A 17,068-nucleotide genomic window follows, 5' to 3' on the forward strand; every position below is an offset into this window, starting at 1 on the left:
CTAGAACTGGGAGGAGGGGTGGGTCACTCCCCAGAGAACAAGGAAAAGGAACTGTGCTTTGGGGCAGGAAGGGCTGAGGGCCAGGAGGCCGGCAGGGAAGGGGCGGAGCTTGAAGTGCGGAGAGGGGAGCAAAGGGGCTCTGCAGGCAGGGGGCGCTGGAAGGGAGCCTGCAAGCTGCACAGGGTACAGCTGGGAGGTGCACCCCCCATCCGAGGTGGGGGGCGAGCCACAGAGGACACTGGTGGGAAGTGCCACCGGAGTGGAGTGCCCAGGGATAGGCCGGTGTTGGGAAACATGGGAGGCGGTGCGCACCCTCCAACGTGCGGACAGCGGACGGCAACAGTCTCCAGACAGGGCACCCCCTCCCCTCCCCGAGAGGCCTGGGGACAGGACCTCACCTGACTGTCCCACGGGCAGGCCTCGGCTGTGTTGACAAACGGGCCCTTCCCCCTAGCCTGAGCGCTGAGATGGGGCATTGTTCAGCTGGAAGTGAGTCACGGCTTTTCCTTCCTCCTCCTCTCGGCAGGCTGGCCAACACCCTGCCCATTCTCTCTGCGTCTCTCACAGACACACACGACTGCTTTTCAAAATGCACAAGCTAGAAATAAGTGCCCTAGCGACATCAGGGCTGGTGAGGGGCCAGGGGGGCTGCCCATGGCGTGGGTGCCTAGGGCCCGCAGGTGTCTCTGAATGTCTGAGCTTGTTGAGCTCACACGGCATCTTTGGGTGTGCAAGCACAAGGCTATGGCTGGGGGCCCGGGAGGTGGGCACAGATGTATGTGTTATGTCCGTGCTATGGGCAGGGGGTGGCATTTTGTGCCCAAGGTGTGCCTATGTGTGTATCTGGTGGGAGAAGGGAGGTACTGGGCATGCAGGAAGTATGTCTGTGTGCTGGGGGGGGGGGGGGGGCAGTCACACCCTCATTCCATTTCCCTTGGCCAGGCCACAGGGTCAGAGATCAACCCAAGAGAGCAAGTGTTGGTGGCTGTGGTTGGGGGACAGGGTGACATTCCTGGGGGGTCTGCAAGGGTGGGAAAGCTCATCAGACTTCTTGGAGGGCCTGGCTGCTCCCCTCAGCGGTCCACATGCCATGGGATCTCTACAAGGAGGTGCTCCCTGCACGCAGGTGAGCCTGGAGTAGTGGGGTGTGCTCCTTTCCTCCTCACTTCCCCTGCTCCCAAGGAAACCGGGCAGCAGGGGTCCCTTGGGTTCAGGGGCTGCAGCTCCTTGGTCCATCTATAGGGGGCGCTGACAGGCAGCCAGCACAGGCCTGCACCTGGTGGTTAAATGGGAAGAAAAAAAAAAAAAAAGAAACACAGCTTAAACACATACGCATGCACACACACAGAGCACAGGCCAGGGGAGGAAAGAGCTTGAGGCCCTGTGACAGGCGGGATGGTTTGTCTGTGGGACGTGGGACTTTTGCCACCCACTTGCCTTAGGCAGAGCAGTAGAGGCCTCTGTGAGACTAAAACCCCAGGGTAACACGGGCTGGGCTCCATGGAAGGGACAGGCAGGCTGTCCCTGGGTGCTCAATTTGGGACCCAGCACTCCTGAGGTCGTAGGGCGGGTGACAAGGGACAATGGGCTCTGTCCTCTTTCTCTCTTCTCTGCAGGCCTCACCCAGGCACCGCTGCCTCCTGGAGCCCCTCAGGGAGATGAGGCTTGGCCACTCATGCCCCAGGGTGCGGGGCTGGCACGGTCCCCCCCACCCGGCATGCACCATGCAGAGAAGGCACACTTGGGGGATTCTGAGCCTTGCACACATAGCTGCCTTCCCCAGGATTAACTCCATGCCAGGGGGTCCCTGGGGGCAAAACCATTAGGACCCCCTCCCCACACGTGACCAGTGGTGCCTGCACTGCCAGGAGGGAGGCAGCTCCAGGGTTGGCTGTGGGTTCCAGACCCAGGAGGTGCTGCCTTCCCCCAGCACTGCCCATTCATAAGCACTCGCCCACCTGGGGCAGCGAGCACACAGTGCCCCAGTAAGCACAGTGCCCCAGTGAAGTGGGACAAACGCGCCTGTGTGCACCCTGGCCGCGGTGCGGGAGGAAGCGTGGCTGGGGCCCCAGTGTTAATGGGCCTCCTTCCTGCCCTCCCCTGCCCATGCCAGCGCCTCTCGGTGCTCATCCCTGGGCCCCTGAAACGCTCACTTCCGCTCAGCCTGGCACACCCCCAGCATGTCCCCGTCCCCAGCTGGGGGACAAACAGCCTGCTCAGGCCTCAGGTTTATGGCTTTTCCGTGTGCCTTCCTTCATGTGGTTGGAGCCAGGGTCTGGTGCCTGGAGCACTGGCCAGGGAACAGTGAGGGGAGACGGGCATGCTGCTGTCGGGGCCACAAGGCCCGACCAGGGACCGCGCAGAAGGGGCACGCTCTGCGTGCTGAGAGACCGGGGCAGGGACAGCCCACAGGAGCCAGGAGTGTGCCCAGGGAAGGCGGAGCCTCCAGGATGGAGAGGACACAGGAACCCATTCCAGAAGGGACCTGCGCAGCCCAGGGACAGCACACAGCAACTGTGGGGGGGGGGGGGAGTTGGGGGTGTTTGTGGGTTTGTCTGTTTGCTTTTAAATATAATATTAACTAAGCACTAACTCTGCCCTGTGCTAAGGAGGTCTGGTGAGTTCACTCTATCATTCATTTTCACAAAATCTCACATCTATCATCAACCCCATTTTGCAGATGGCAATACCAGGGCTCAAAGAAGTAAAGTCGCATGACCAGGGTCCAGAGCCGGTTTGAGGCAGAACAGGGACAGAAGCCCAGGCAGACAGCCCAGGCAGTGTCCCAGTGCTGAAAACCCTTTTGCATTCCTGTCAGTCGCTGCTGGGCTCTTGTACCGGAGCCTGTGAAGCCATTTCATTGTCCCTCGGGCAGCCCCGGGGGTGCCGAGGAGAAACCACAGGCCGCCAGGGCTCTCTGTGCTCAGACTCAGGGACTCCCCAGCAGCCTCAAGGCCTTAGGTTCCAGCACCTTCTACGGTTAATGAGGGACAGTCTTCAAATGGTGACACAGCACACCCTCCTTAGGAAGCCTAACTGCCTGCTTGCTTGCTGACAGCTACTTCTGTTGATTTTCCTCAAAGGATTTCTACACGCACAGCTCCTGTCGTGGCGGGCAGACCTGCAAAATGCTGCCGTCCTATAAAAGAGGGTTTGTATTTAAAAAGCTCAGGAGCTGCTTTCCAGCCTAAGAGGGCAAGGCCCTGGAGCTGGAGCTGGCGTGCGTTGGCCCAGTTTCAGAGCAAGCTGGGGCCCAGGGTGGGGTTCCCTTTCTGTCTGATCGGGCAGCCCCTGAGTCCCCACCCCCCGTCTTCTCAAAGAAGGGGCCCTGCCCAAGGACTGCAGGGTACAACCTGGAGAGACATGGAGCTGGAGGGACCAAAGGACCACGAGGAGGCAGGGCCAAGCCAGCCCGGCTCCCAGCACAGCAGAAGACGGTTCCAGGGGCTACACAAGCCCCCGGCCTCGCCTGTCCTGTGCTCCTCACAGCCTCTTTCCTGCCCCCCGCTGTCCCAGCTGGTATGGAGCAGCCGGAGAGCAGAGGGGTGGTCCCCAGCCGTGCCCTCCATGGCAGCAAGCGAGGGTAAGGCACTTCTGGAGTGTTCGCTCTGTGTATGCCAGGCTCTGTGCTTTCACAAGTTTAACATTTTCGTTTTGTTGTTCATCTCACCTGTGAAGTAGATCTGATGACGCCCGTGTTTACAGAAACGTCCCCACACAGATCAAAAGCAGTTCCAAGGCAGCGCCAGCGCCTCCGCTGGACCCTGCATGGTGGGGCCGGGCCGAGGGAGCGAGCAGGAGGTGCCGGCCCAGCCCCCACAGCCCCGGCCGGCCGCGAACATCCTCTTTGCTTGCCTTTATTGTTCACAGAACTGAAAAAGTGATGATGGTTTTCCTTCCTCTCTTTAAGAAAACAACAGAATAAAAACAAACAGAGAAGGGGAACTCCCCTCCTGCAACTTTTGCCAGAAATAAAAGGAAGAAATACTCCCAGCCATGACCTGGGCCGCCCTGCTGCTGGGACACGCTCTGGGAGGGGAGGAGACAGTGCCCCTCACTAAAACCCGAGGCCTCAGCGTCCCCCACTTCTGGACGCGGATCCCAGCTCCTGCCCAGGGAGGGCACGTGCACACGTGCACACACACACACACAGCGGAGGCAGCTGAAACTTTACAGAGAGCTGTAGTAAACCTCAAAGAAAAGCAAAGAGGAAATAAAAACATACAAGCGCAAGAAATAAAAGCAGCCCCTAAAACGTGCATCAGGGCTATGAACCTCCCATGACCAGTTGCTCCCTGGGCTCCCAGGGCCTGCTCCATTTCTCACTCCTGAGCCACCTGCTCTGAAGCCCCCAGAGGGCAGGAGTAGCTTCCCAGCCTCCCTTCCCTCCAAGCCTGAGATCTCCATTGCCCGGACTTCAGCCACCTCAACAAAGTCTGGAGAAGCTACCCTAATGCAGGATACCCACCCCTCACAGAGCCCTCCCACGCATCGGCTCAGTCAGCTTTTAGTTTGAAATAGCTTGTGCTTCGTGGCTCACCTGGGGTGACTGCCGACCCCACTGTGCAGGGTCGTGGCCTTAAAGGCTCAGCAACAGGGCTGGCCTTGTGGCACGGTGGGTTAAGCCGCCACCTGCTAGGCATCAGGGTGTGATAGTTTGAGTTCCAGTTGCTCTGCTTACCATCCAGCCCCCTGCCTGGGAGTGTGCCTGGGAAAACAGCAGGAGATGGCCCAAATACTTGGGCTCTGCCTCCCACATGGGAGACCCAGATGGAGTTCCTGGCTCCCGGCTTTGGCCTGGCCCATCCTGGCCTTTGTGGCCATTTGGGAAGTAAATCAGTGAGTAGAAGATCTCTTTCTCTTTGTTTCTCCCTCTCAATCTACTACTCTGCCTTTCAAATAAAGAAAATAAGTCTTTAAAAAAAAAAAAGGCTCAGCAGTGTCACCAAACAGGCCCTCTCAGCCAGCCTCACTCTTTAACAAGGACTCTAGGGGTCAACAACATCTTTGGAAAAAATGTTTGGATAAATTAAGACACTGGTGTGTCTTCTGGGTTCAAGGTCAGACTGTAGCTGGAAAATAGCTTTCCTCCATTGAGATTTAATAGTCTCACCAAATACCAAGTGGCTCCTTGGCTATGTACTTGGCTATACCTGTGAGAAAACAGATGAGGCTCTGAGTCTCCCAGGGGCCTGGGAGCACCGGGGAGGGGGGAGAGAATGGTGCCTAAACCATGAGAAAAGAGCCAGTACAGAAAACCCTCTCCTCTTGGAGCTGTGGAAGGCTAGAGGGGAGAGGACAGCACATGTGATATTCCTGGGAGCTGACCACAAGCCCCTGAGCCCCCTGAGGCCAGGAACTGTGTTGCCCCTCTCGTCCCCTTGCATCCCAGGCTGACGGGTCCTGCACGCAGCAGGTGCTCAGTTAGTGTCTGTCGGATAAATGGCCGCTCACTGGGCTTCCCTGGCAGCCACTGATGGGAAGAAGGCAAGCGAGGACCGTTCTCCGGAAGCCAAGGCCGGGGCAGAGCTGAGGCGGGGCTTCCACATCCCTGAGCAGCCACGCTCCTTTGTGTTGTGTTGTTGATACAGACTCCGAGTGGCCCCTGGAGGTACCGTGCCAAAGCACAGGACCCACAGTGTCACGCTCTCCCTCCCAACCTTCACTCACTCCCTGTTATCCGCTGAGTAAACTCCTGGCTCCCTGGCCCCGACATTCGGGCTGTAACTGCTTTCTCCGTGTAAAGCAGGGATGAGCAAGTCCTCCCCGAGAGAGGGCTTCTGGGAGGCGCTTGCTGCAGCGCCACACTGTTTGGGTTTCCTCCACCTTCCGGGGATGAAGGTCCCCACCCCCACCACACACCCCCTGCCCCACCTCCTGTGGCTGATGCAGGCCCCCACGCCACACCTCCCCAGGCGCCAGCTCAGGGTGTGCCATGGCAGGAACTCAGTAATGCCGGCAAGTGGCTCTGTGGACCAGGGCGGGCTGCACCCAGGGGGCTTGTACACAAGAGGACTCCTGGCCCAGAGCGCCCTCCCCCGCCACTCCTGGTCTTTGAGACTCAAGCATGGTCTGCCTCCTCTGGGAAGACTTCGTGTCCCTGGGGTCAAGGCAGGCCCCTCTGTCCCCACAGCACACATGGCAGATAAGTCTTGATCAGTGCCCTATGATAGAGCAGTTATCTGTCTGTGCAGCTGGCTCCCCAGAAAACCGTTCCCTTCCCTCCCGGCTCTCTGGAGTCTGGTGCACCAGCAGCCCAACGAGGTTCTGATGAATTAATGAATTTGCTCAGGGACCTTGACCACATTCTCTCCATCCAGTTCCCTGGATACGTGAAGGCAAGGAGGCAGGGCCAGGAGAGGAAGGGGTGGCTTGTCACCTTCGCTGGGGACACTTGGGATGCATCTGGAGTAGCCACATTGGGCCAGGGGAGAGAATTGTCCCACGCCCTGATGTCTCTCTGCGAGTGAGCAGGGGGCTCTGGTACCAGGCACACCTGGAAGTGCACAGCCCTGGGCGAGGCCGGGTTTCCGTTTTGCTTTGCTTTGTTTTTAAAGGAGTCTCCCCACACTTGCACTGGGTCCCTGAGACCCAGTGCCACACCCGCCAACCATCTGTATCAGCCGTGACCTTGAACCAGTCCCCACTCAGCCCTGCCTGGACCTCCAAGTTCTCCAAGGACCATCGTGGGCCAGCGGCGGGAAGGAGCCGGGCCATGGAATCCGGGCTCGCTGGCTACCTCCCAGCTGGGGTGTTGGCCTGGCCGCTGGGTTTCAGGTTTCAGCTTTCAGAGCGCTTTCCTGTCTCGGGCACTTTCTATTTTTCACTGTTTTTCCTATCACAGCCAAACAACAAAAAAGGAAATTGGTTGAACCTTCTGAAGATGCGGGGCTGGCAGGGCGGGGGTGGATAGAACCTACCTTGAGAAAAGTTGGGAGGGGAAGGAGGCCTCTCCACCCCCAAGGCCCGACCCCAGGCTCCCCACCCCCCAGGGATGATTCATTGTTTTGCAACAAACAGCAGGCTGCCAAGCCCAGGCAGTTGCTCGAAGCCCCGGCCCACAGAGCAGGCTGGGCTCGATCCTGGCCCTCCCCACGGCCTCCACCAGGCCGGGACCGATTGGGTTATCTCCGCCTGCACCTCCTTTGTCTGGGGGGGCTCCCCACACTCTCCCTTGAGGTAAACAAACTGGCCTTGTGTGGAAAAGAAAGGATCTGTTATCTGCTGCAGAGGCCTGGCTGGGGAGCAGGATCACAGAGCCCCCTGGCCCCAAAGAGGATGCTGGCGGAAAGCAGGACTCCGGAGCACTGCATCCACTTCCTGCCAGTGACCTTGAGCCAGCCCTGACCTTCTCCCTCCAAAATGTTGGGGAAACAGTGGCTTCTGAGGATGGCTAGGCTCATATTTCTGCAGGGCTGCTATAAATAATGTTCTCATCTGTAAGGAGCAGGAGCGATGCATGGAAAAAACCTCCGGCTCCCCTCCCCCTGCCCGGCCCCCTCCTGGGCAGCAATGGGCCCAGCAGGATGGGTGCCCTGAGCTTTCGGATGGAAGCCATGGGGGAGGAGGGAATCCTGGAGGGAGGCAGGCGCCAGCCTGGAGCCTCTGGCCACCTGAGGGGCCGCAAGCCTGGAGAGGCATCTTTGTTTCCTGCAAGAACTTTTGGAATTTCAAAAAGATGTCCCCAGGGATGGGCCCACAGGGGAGAAGTGATGGCGGCAGGGTAGCAGTGTTGCAACCCCTGTCCACACTGTCCTCCTCTTATGTTCTTATCTGGACTTCCCCAGGTAGCTCATTTCTTTTAGGTTTTTTTTTTTCTGTTTTTTTTTTTTTTAGATTAATTTATTTATTTGAAAGAAGAGCATCAGGGGTAGAGAGAGAGAGAGAACTTCCATCTGGGTCTCCAAGCACTTGGGCCATCTTCCAATGCTTCCCCAGGCACATTAGCAGGGAGCTGGATGGGAAACAGAGCAGCTTCCAGTTTCAGTACAGGACTGGAACCTGTACTCTATGGTGTCTCTAACAGTAGCTTAACTCACTGCACCACAACACCAGGGCCTTCATTTTTTATTTGAAAGGCAGAGAGAGGGAGAGAGATCCCATCGGCCAAGCCAGGAGCTGAGAATGCAATCCAGTCTCCTACATGGACGGCTGGGAGCCAACTACTCCAGCCAGCATCTGCTGCCTCCCAGGGTCTGCACCCGCAGGAAGCTGGAATGGGCAGCCTAGTGTAGAACCGGGCACCGCACCCCAGACACTAGGCCAGACGCCCACCCCAAACAGCAGATGTCTGCAGCCCCGGTTCCAGATTCGGATCCTAATTCCGACACTTCCTAGCTCAGAGACTCTGGGCCAGTGCCTTTCCCTCTCTGAAGCCCCGCTTCCTTGTCTGTAACAGATAGTCATCCTCAGCCTTGCAACACTGGCAAATTCTTCAGTTAGGTGCCTGGGGGTGGAACCAGGGCTCCTTTTTGGGCGTCTGCTTCCTCCCTCCAGCCCCACCCCATCCCTAAGCCACTGTGTGACCCTGGGCAGCTCCTCCCCCGCTACTGATGCCCAAGTGCTTGAGAATCCCCTCCCCTCCGGCCTCCCGCCGTTTGGCAGCTTCCTCTTCCAAGCCCTACTCCGCATCCTGGCTTCCTGTGTCCTTGCGGATGATTCGGATGATTCGAAGGGCCCAAGGCCAGGCTTCCCAGCCTCTTCCTCCCTGGATCCCTCCAGGGGGCTGCTACATATTGCAGAGGCATTGACACACCGCATCTCAGAGCCCAAGAGATTGGCACTGAGGTCATGGCGCCTCCAGTCACCAGCAGTGTGACCTGGACAAGCCCTTGTCCCACACTCGCTCGTCCCAGCAAATGCTGCTGAGCACCTGCTCGGTGCCTGGCCCTGTGCTGAGTGGTGAGGAAGGCACACCTGACCCCTGCTCTCACAGAGCAATCGCTCTCTTTCCCAGATGCCAGCAAAACTCATCCATCTCTCCATCTCTCAAATAAAGAGTTAATGGTAACTTGAAGAAAAATGCTAGTCGAGGGCCAACAAAGGAGATAACTATTGCACACACACCCACACACATAACTAAGTCCCAGGGAGAGTCAGGGTGCTATGAGATTGTATTCCCTGGAGGTCTCGAGAGAAAGTTATCCCCTTGAGCTTTAAGCCAGAGCCTGAAGTGTAGCAAAGAGTGAAGAAGCTGGAGAAGGAGAGAGGAGACACTGTGCAGACAGCAGGCACAGCACAAACCCCTAGGCTCTGCAGTCCTAGGGATTTGGTCTCCTCATGCTGCAGGGAGGCCATATCCAGATGAAGTGGGAGCATAGGATGGGTTTGATCCAGTGAGAGCACACAGGCCAGGGGAGAGACTGGACTAGGACCACCGAGTGGCTTTAAGAAGTTGGGAGGACACGGTTTAGAGCTCTCAAAAACACCAGCTCCAGCCACTGAATGGATGATGGCTTGGAGCAGATCTGGGGACACCAGGGAGGAGGCCATCTTCCAGGAGACAGGGGACACAGAGGGACGAGACGAGAGAGGGGAGCTGGAGAGAAGGGGTCAGGCAGCTCAGGCAGCCATAGCGCTCCAAGGAGAGGGCAGCCAATGCAGCACCTCGGCTTCCGACGTGGCAAACTGGGTGCAGGGTGGGGCAGGTTCCTGAGAGAGGAAACCCAGGGGCGGGCCAGAGTGGCTGGGAGCAGGGGAGAGCAAGAGTCTGGTTTTAGAGATCTGTATTTGCAATAATCTCTACCAAGCAGGCAGTTGGCTACCATGGTGAGTCTGAACCTCTAGATTGGAAATATAGGGAAGGGTACAAGATGGAACTCAAAACATGAGAATGGGAAGATGTGGGGGAGGGGAGTAATGCCTGCCAATCAAAGAGGACCCAGGCCCGTGGTCTGAAGAGCACCTCTTTTCAGTACCAGGTGGAGTCAGAGCTCTGTTTCACCCTCTGTGAAATGGGAAGGAGGAGGCCAGCATTGAATGCAGCAGTGGAAGTCTCTGTGCAACCCTGGCGTGCCTGTATCAGAGCACCAGCCCAAGACCCATCTGTTCTGTTTCTGATCCGGCTCCCTGTTAGCGCACCTAGGAAAACAGCACAGACTGGTGCACGTGCTTGGGCCCCTGCCACCCAAGTGGGAGACCCAGAGGAAGCTCCAGGCTCCTGGCTTTGGCCTGCCCACTAGGGGAATGAACCAGCAGGTGGAAGATCTCTCTCTCTCTCTCTCTCTCTTACAAATAAATAAACAAAAGTCTTTAAAAAAAAAAAAAAAAAAAAGGACAGCTAAGTTAAAAAAAAAAAAAAAGGAGCTCACAATGCTCATGGCTCCCAGCATAACTGAGGACGGCACGCAGGGATGGAAGTGAGGCACCAGCGCTGGCACACAGTGCATCACGGCAAGTGACAGGTGGGAAAGCAGGGACACTTGGGAGGGACGGAAACCCGAACTAGATCTAGAGCCAGAGGGGTCTATGCAGAGGACTTGGATCTCCCGCAGCTGGAAGAAGGCCTCCCTCACCAACGCCCGCAGAGGGCGGGCAGGCAGGCGGGTGGGCGGGCACTCTGACTCACCTCTGCTTCCTGCAGAGATCAACTTGCTTGTCTCGCAGGTTCCCTGGCTTCCCCCACGTGACAGGGGCCCAGCTGCGTGTCACATCGGGATGCTCCCTGCACTAGACAGGGACTTACTTATGTTCTCTGGGACCCCAAGTGGACAAAGCCTCTTGGGGAAGGGCTCTGATTGGCTCAGCTTTGTTCTGGCATCTAGCCCTGCACCAATCAGCATGGAGAAGTAAAGGGACCGGTTTCTACCCTGACGTAGCAGTGCCACGGGGAGAGTAACTGCTGGGTCAGCAAAACGGCAGGCAGCCCCCTTAAACATTCTTGTTGTTGTTGTTTAAGATTTATTTATTTGAAAGACAGAGTCTTACAGAGAGGAAGAGAGAGAAAGAGTCTTCTATCCACTGGTTCATTACCTAAAATGGCCACAACATCCAGGGCTGGGTGGGCCAGGTCAAAGCCAAGAGCCTGGGGGGCCAGGGCTGTAACATAGTGGGTAAAGCCACCGTTTGCAGTGCCGGCATCCCATATGGGCACTGGTTCAAGTCCTGGCTGCTCCTCTTCTGATCCAGCTCTCTGCTATGGCCTGGGAGAGAAGTGGAAAATGCCCTAAGTGCTTAGGCCTCTGCATCCATGTAGGAAACCAGGAAGAAGCTCCTGGCTCCTGGTTTTGAATGAGCCTTTGCAGCAATTTGGGGAGTGAACCAGTGGATGGAAGACCTTTCTCTCTCTCTCTCTCTCTCTCTCTCTCTCTGTAGCTCTGCCTTTCAAATAAATAAATAAATCTTTAAAAAAAAAAAAAAAAGCCAGAAGACTGGAACTCCATCTGGGTCTCCCACGCAGGTACAAGGGCCCAAGCACTTGGCCCATCTTCTGCTGCTTTCCTAGGCAATTAGCAGGGAGCTGGATCGAAGTGGAGCAGCCTGGACTCGAACTGGTGTCAGTATGGGATGCCAGCGCTGCAGGCTGTGGCTTGCCCTGCTGCATGACAATGCCAGGCCTCCTGCCCCAAACTATTATAGTTAAAAAGAGAAGCAAGGGCTGGCGCCGCGGCTCACTAGGCTAATCCTCCACCTTGCGGCACTGGCACACCAGGTTCTAGTCCCAGTCTGGGCACCGGATTCTGTCCCGGTTGCCCCTCTTCCAGGCCAGCTCTCTGCTGTGGCCAGGGAGTGCAGTGGAGGATGGCCCAAGTGCTTGGGCCCTGCACCCCATGGGAGACCAGGAGAAGCAGCTGGCTCCTGCCATTGGATCAGCGCGGTGCGCTGGCCGCAGCGCGCCAGCCGCGGCGGCCATTGGAGGGTGAACCAACGGCAAAGGAAGACCTTTCTCTCTGTCTCTCTCTCACTGTCCACTCTGCCTGTCAAAAAAAAAGGGGGGGGGGGAGCACATTTAGGGCCTATAGAGGGCTCAGAACCAGCGCCAGGCTATGCTTCCATCTACTGATCCCGACACTCCCGGGGACCACCCCAGCTGCCAGTCACCTGGACTCACCAGTGACTTCGTTACAGGCCTCTCCCCTATCACGTCTTCCCCTGTGCCTCCAGCTAGTCCTTGCAAGCGGATCTACCCCATTCCTTTGAAGGGGAGCCCTCTTCAGAGCCTACCATGGCTATCCCCAACACCAGGATGGACGCCTGTCCTCTCCACATGCTGTCCTTCCATCCCAGCGGGTCTCGGCGCCGTCATCGGCCGGCTGCTCCAGCCCTCCTCCAGAAAGCCACGCCTGACTTCTGAACCGCCGGCTGCACTGCTCACGCGTGGCAGTGGGAAGTGGCTGCTGCAGCCCGTCACTGAGGGGCTCATCCTGTCCCCTCTGACAGAGAGGACGGAGGCTGAGAGGGTCACTCACCTGCCTGAGATGAGATAGCCAGGACTCGAATCCAAGACCGACAGCTGACCTACACCCCGCAGGCCACGTTCTGCTCATCTCTGCTTTGGGGAAGTCCTAGGAGCCAGAACAGTTTTTACATGATCAGCCAAAAAAAAAAAAAAAAAATCTAGAAAAACATAACATTTCAGCATACATGAAAACCACATGAAATTAAAATTTCACTGTCTATAAAGTTTTATTGAAATAGTCACACCCATGAGTTAGGTGTGGCTTAGCTGTGAGCCCCAAGAGCCTTACCTTTCTTTCTCAAAAAAAAAAAAAAAAAAAAGACTTATTTATTAATTTGAAAGAACCAGTACAGAGAAGCTCACCTCCACCTACTGCCCCCACCCCCACCCCTAACCCACCTAAGATATAAAAAGGCCCAGCCTGCCGTGGCTGTTGGTCAACCTCTGTGAATTTATTTTCTTTGAATAAATTCAGTCTGGCTGTGAATTCGGATTCTGCCTCCTCTCTGTTCTGTGTCTCTTTTCCTTACATCTGGTGCCTCCTGTGAGGCGACACCAAGCTGTGCTCTTTTCTTTACAAGAACCCATCGTGGCTGCAGCTTATGTCCTTGTTCCATCAGCACCCAGGACATGGCCGGTGTCAGGCTTGGTGCCTTCTTTCCTGCTCCTGCTTGGTCCTCCCCGCGGCTCCACTCATCCTTACCCAGGTGACCTGGCCCTTCGGCTGCTCTCCTTGTGGCTGGTTCTTTGAAAACTGAGTAAGACCCAAATGAGACAGGTCCTGTCAGGACAAAGGTCTTCAGTCACCACCCCGGGTGGAGAGGCAGCATGAAAGAAAGATCGAGAGAGAGAGAGAGAGAGAGAGAGAGAGAGAGAGAGACATCTTCCATCTGCTGGTTCACTCCCCAAATGGCTGCAACAGCCAGGGCTGGCTTGGGCCACAGCCAGAAGCCAGGAACTCCATCGGGGTCTCCCATGTGGATGCAGGGGCCTGAGCACTTGGGCCATCTTCCACTGCTTTCCCAGGCGCATTGGCAGAGAGCTGGGTGGGAAGCAGAGCAGCTGGGACTTGAATGGGCGCCCATATGGGATGCTGGTGCTGCAGGTGGCGGCTCAACCTGCTAAACCACAGCGCCGGCCACTGTGTTCCCATTGGGCCCTTTACAGGAGAAGCCGGTGAGACCCAGCTCCACAGGACAGCCTGCTTAGCTGCTGCTGTCCTACAGCCCCCTGGGGTCCAAGGCCCCCTGCCCGTCGGCTGTAGACCCTGCCACATCCCCTAGCAGAGAGCTTAGGTTTGAGTCCCAGTTCCACTTCCGGCTTCCTGCCAGTGTGCACCCCGGGAAGGCAGCAGATAATGGCTCAAGCAGTTGAGTGGGGTTCCTGGCTCCAGGCTTCAGGCTGGCTCCTGCCCCAGCTGCATTTGGAGAGTGGACCAGCAGAGGGAAGGTCCATCTCCGTCTCTCTGCCTTTCATATAAAAGGAAAATATGATAAAATGTGTGATGAAAATTATACAAAGAACACTTCCAGGGAGTGGAGTGGGGGGCGCTCCAGCCCACCCCTGTCCAGACCCCAGGCCAGGTGCCTTTGTGTCGTGTGCCCCCTGTACGGCACCCTGGGCCACCTGCTCAACCTGGGAGGAGTGATGCCCAGAGTGTCCTCTGGGTTTCCCTCCCGCCTCTGCCTGCAGTGCCTCCTTCTGTGTAAAGGGGAAGCCTGGGCCATCTTCCCTGGGCTGTTCCGGGGATGAGGAGCAGATGTGCACACCAAGGGAGGAGTGTTTTGATGTCACCCAAGTGACCAAATGGAGCCCTGGAGCGACATGGGGCCCGCAGGGGCAGCCGTTTGCAGAGCGGCTGTGTTGCTGTCCTGTCTGAACAGGTGCGGCACAGGGAATCTGGGAGGTAAGGGCTGACGTCATCACTTAGACTGTATCCACTGCTTCCAGCAGGGAGGCGGGGAACTTCTCAGCCTGCCCAGCCCTCACCGGGGAGGGAAAAAGCATTCAGAAGGTCGGGGCCTGCGTTGCCGACACAGGCCCTGAAGATGCCCGTAGACCACACTCTGAGCCACAGTGCAAGAATGCAGGGCAGGTGGGAGCGGCGGGGAGGCGAGGGGCAGCCTCCCCAGACCCCACGCTGCACACTGTGGGAGCTGAGAGGATGGGGTTTCCCCACATCAAAGCAGGTTCCCCAGCCTTTGATTCCCAGGCAGGCAGCCTCTTTGGCCGCTGCCTGGAGTTTGGGGCCAGCGGGCCTGGGGGCCTGCAGAAAGTGCTGAGAGCCCAGGCCCGGCTCTTTTTGCATAACAGCTTGGCTGCCTAACAAAAGGGCGCTCCTTAAAAGGCCTGATGGGGCTGTTAAAAGCTTCCGGCAATGGTTTAATTGGGGGCGATGAAAGCGCCCTCCCTTCAAAGGCCCTCAGCTCCCCCCCTCCCTCGGCCTCGGCCTCCGGGTCCCCCTTGGCTCCCTGCAGACCCGGCCGTCGGGGACAGGACCCTTTGGCCAGCCTGTCTGAGGGGGTTCCGTCACGGCCCGACCTCAGCACCATTTGTCCACACAGTTTGGCTGCGGAAGCAGGGAAGGCTGAGTTAGAGACACATGTAGTCCCTGGTCTAGCCTTTGGGCTGTCTGCCCCCACGCCCCACCTCCGGGACACATGGGCCTAGGGCTGGCCCTTGAGCACCTGTCACCAGCGCTCCCCCGCCCCCACCCTCATGTACAGGAATCACAGTCACCATCCAGGGTTCCATCCCGGGGCCCAGCATCTGGGAGGCAGTGGTGGTCAGGGGTGACCAGCCAAGGAGCAGGACATGGGGTAGAAGCAGCTAATGGAGAATCGAATGGGGGGGGGGGGCCAATGAGAGGGGGCAGGATTTCTGGAAGCAGAGAGGGCCTCCAGGGCCTCCCGTTGGAAGGCAGGCTCAGAGTGGCCCATTGGCCTACCCTGATGGAAACAGCAAGACCGCAGCCATCCTCCCAGCCCTGCCAGCTGGGATCCCTGGAGGCCAGCAGGGGAGGCTTCCTACCCAGTCCAGTCCAGGCAGAGTGGCTCCAGGGACACCCGGCTCAGCCCTTCCCCTCGCCCACCATCTCCCACCTGCAGCGCCTTTTCCTCCCCGGCCCCACAGCTCAGCCTCCAGACAGAGACGAAGCCTCATCCCTCGGGCTGCTCCCTGCCATGGCCCAGGCTCTGCCCTTGTCTCCCCTGTCTGAGAGGGGTGCCGGCTGCTTGTGTCTGGGATTTCCATATCTCTGTGTCCTCAGCACCCAGGGCCAGCTTTCCTTAGGGGCCAGGATGGTGGACAAGCAAGCTGAGAAGAGGATAGGAGACAGGGAGGCCTGGGTCCCCGAGGCAGGCAGGCTGCTGCGTGCTGCCGCTGCCTCCACTCTCAGGTCTCAGGGCCCTCCGGGGAACACGTCCTGAAGGTCTGCTCTTCCCCCTCCCCTCCCAGCACACCTGTCCTGTCCAGGCCCCGGGGAGCTGCCCTGACTCCCACAAGCCCAGTGTGGGACAGAGCCAGGGCAATGAGGGCACGGCCCTGAACACCAAGCAGGTGCCCCTCTCTGATTTCCGGCCTTGGGCCTCTCTCCAGGAGACAGAGGAGTAGGGGTCCAAGGACCCCCTGCACCTGCCCCAGCCCCCACCTGGCAAGGACGCCTCCAGGGGAGGAGTTCCCGTCACTGGTCACTGCTCCCCCATTTGCTTATCTGCCTCCTGGATGACCTGGCTCTAGATCTCTCCTCCTGGGGTGGCCACTCTCCCAGCTTCTCCAGGCCTCGGGAACTCCCGGGATGAGGGACTTTGGGTTTGGAAGCCTGGGCAGTCCCAGGCCAGCCATCTGGATTTGTTCAGGACCGGGGTATTTCCCGGGACAGGTGTTCAGCTGCCAAACTGGGAAAGCCCCAGGCAAGTTGGCAAGTGGACCAAGTCGGCACCCTACGGCCACCCTACCGTTAACCCACAAACGGGTCTCTGCCCACAGCAGGGCCCTAAATGGGTTCCCAAGGCCACCGCCAACTGCCCCGTGCCTCTTCTCCCACCTCCTGCCCCCTGGGGAAGGTGGGAGGAGGGAAGAAGGTGGGGGCTGCATCCCACCAGCCGGGGGGCAGAGGGGGCAGCCCAGTCTCATTTGCCCCCCTCTCGGGAGGCCAGGGGCCGGGCCTGCGCCCTTTATCGCCCCGCTCAAGGAGGATCTCCGCGCCCACTCCAGCCCTGCCCTGGCTCAGATAAGCCGAGGGGCCAGCCCAGGAAGACAGAGGCCAAGCCATGGGCTGCCTGTCCCCCACCACCCAACCCCAGCCCTGAACCTCCCTGCCTGATCCTGGGTTGGACTCTGTCCAGGAAAGCTGCTTTGGAGGAGCTTTGAGTCCCGCTGTGGCACCAGAGCCACAGGGGAAGACTCGGGCCAGCTCCCAGCACCGCCTGACCCTGTGATGCTCTTGGTGTGCGTGCAGGCCTGCGGGGCCTGCCTCACGCTGGGCCCCGTCACTGGGAGGGCCTCCTGTGCACTCTCCCCCTCCAACAAGGCCTGCTCTCGGCCACCACGCTCAGCCTTAGCGTCATGGGGCGCCACTCCTGGGCCTCCAAGGGGTCCCCCACTCCATAGCCTGATCTTCCGCTCTCTAGCAGCGGCTGTGACCGCTGGGAACCTGTGGTCCCCAACCAT

This window comes from Lepus europaeus, chromosome 13 (genome assembly GCF_033115175.1).
Source record: "Lepus europaeus isolate LE1 chromosome 13, mLepTim1.pri, whole genome shotgun sequence".
Classification (NCBI taxonomy): domain Eukaryota; kingdom Metazoa; phylum Chordata; class Mammalia; order Lagomorpha; family Leporidae; genus Lepus; species Lepus europaeus.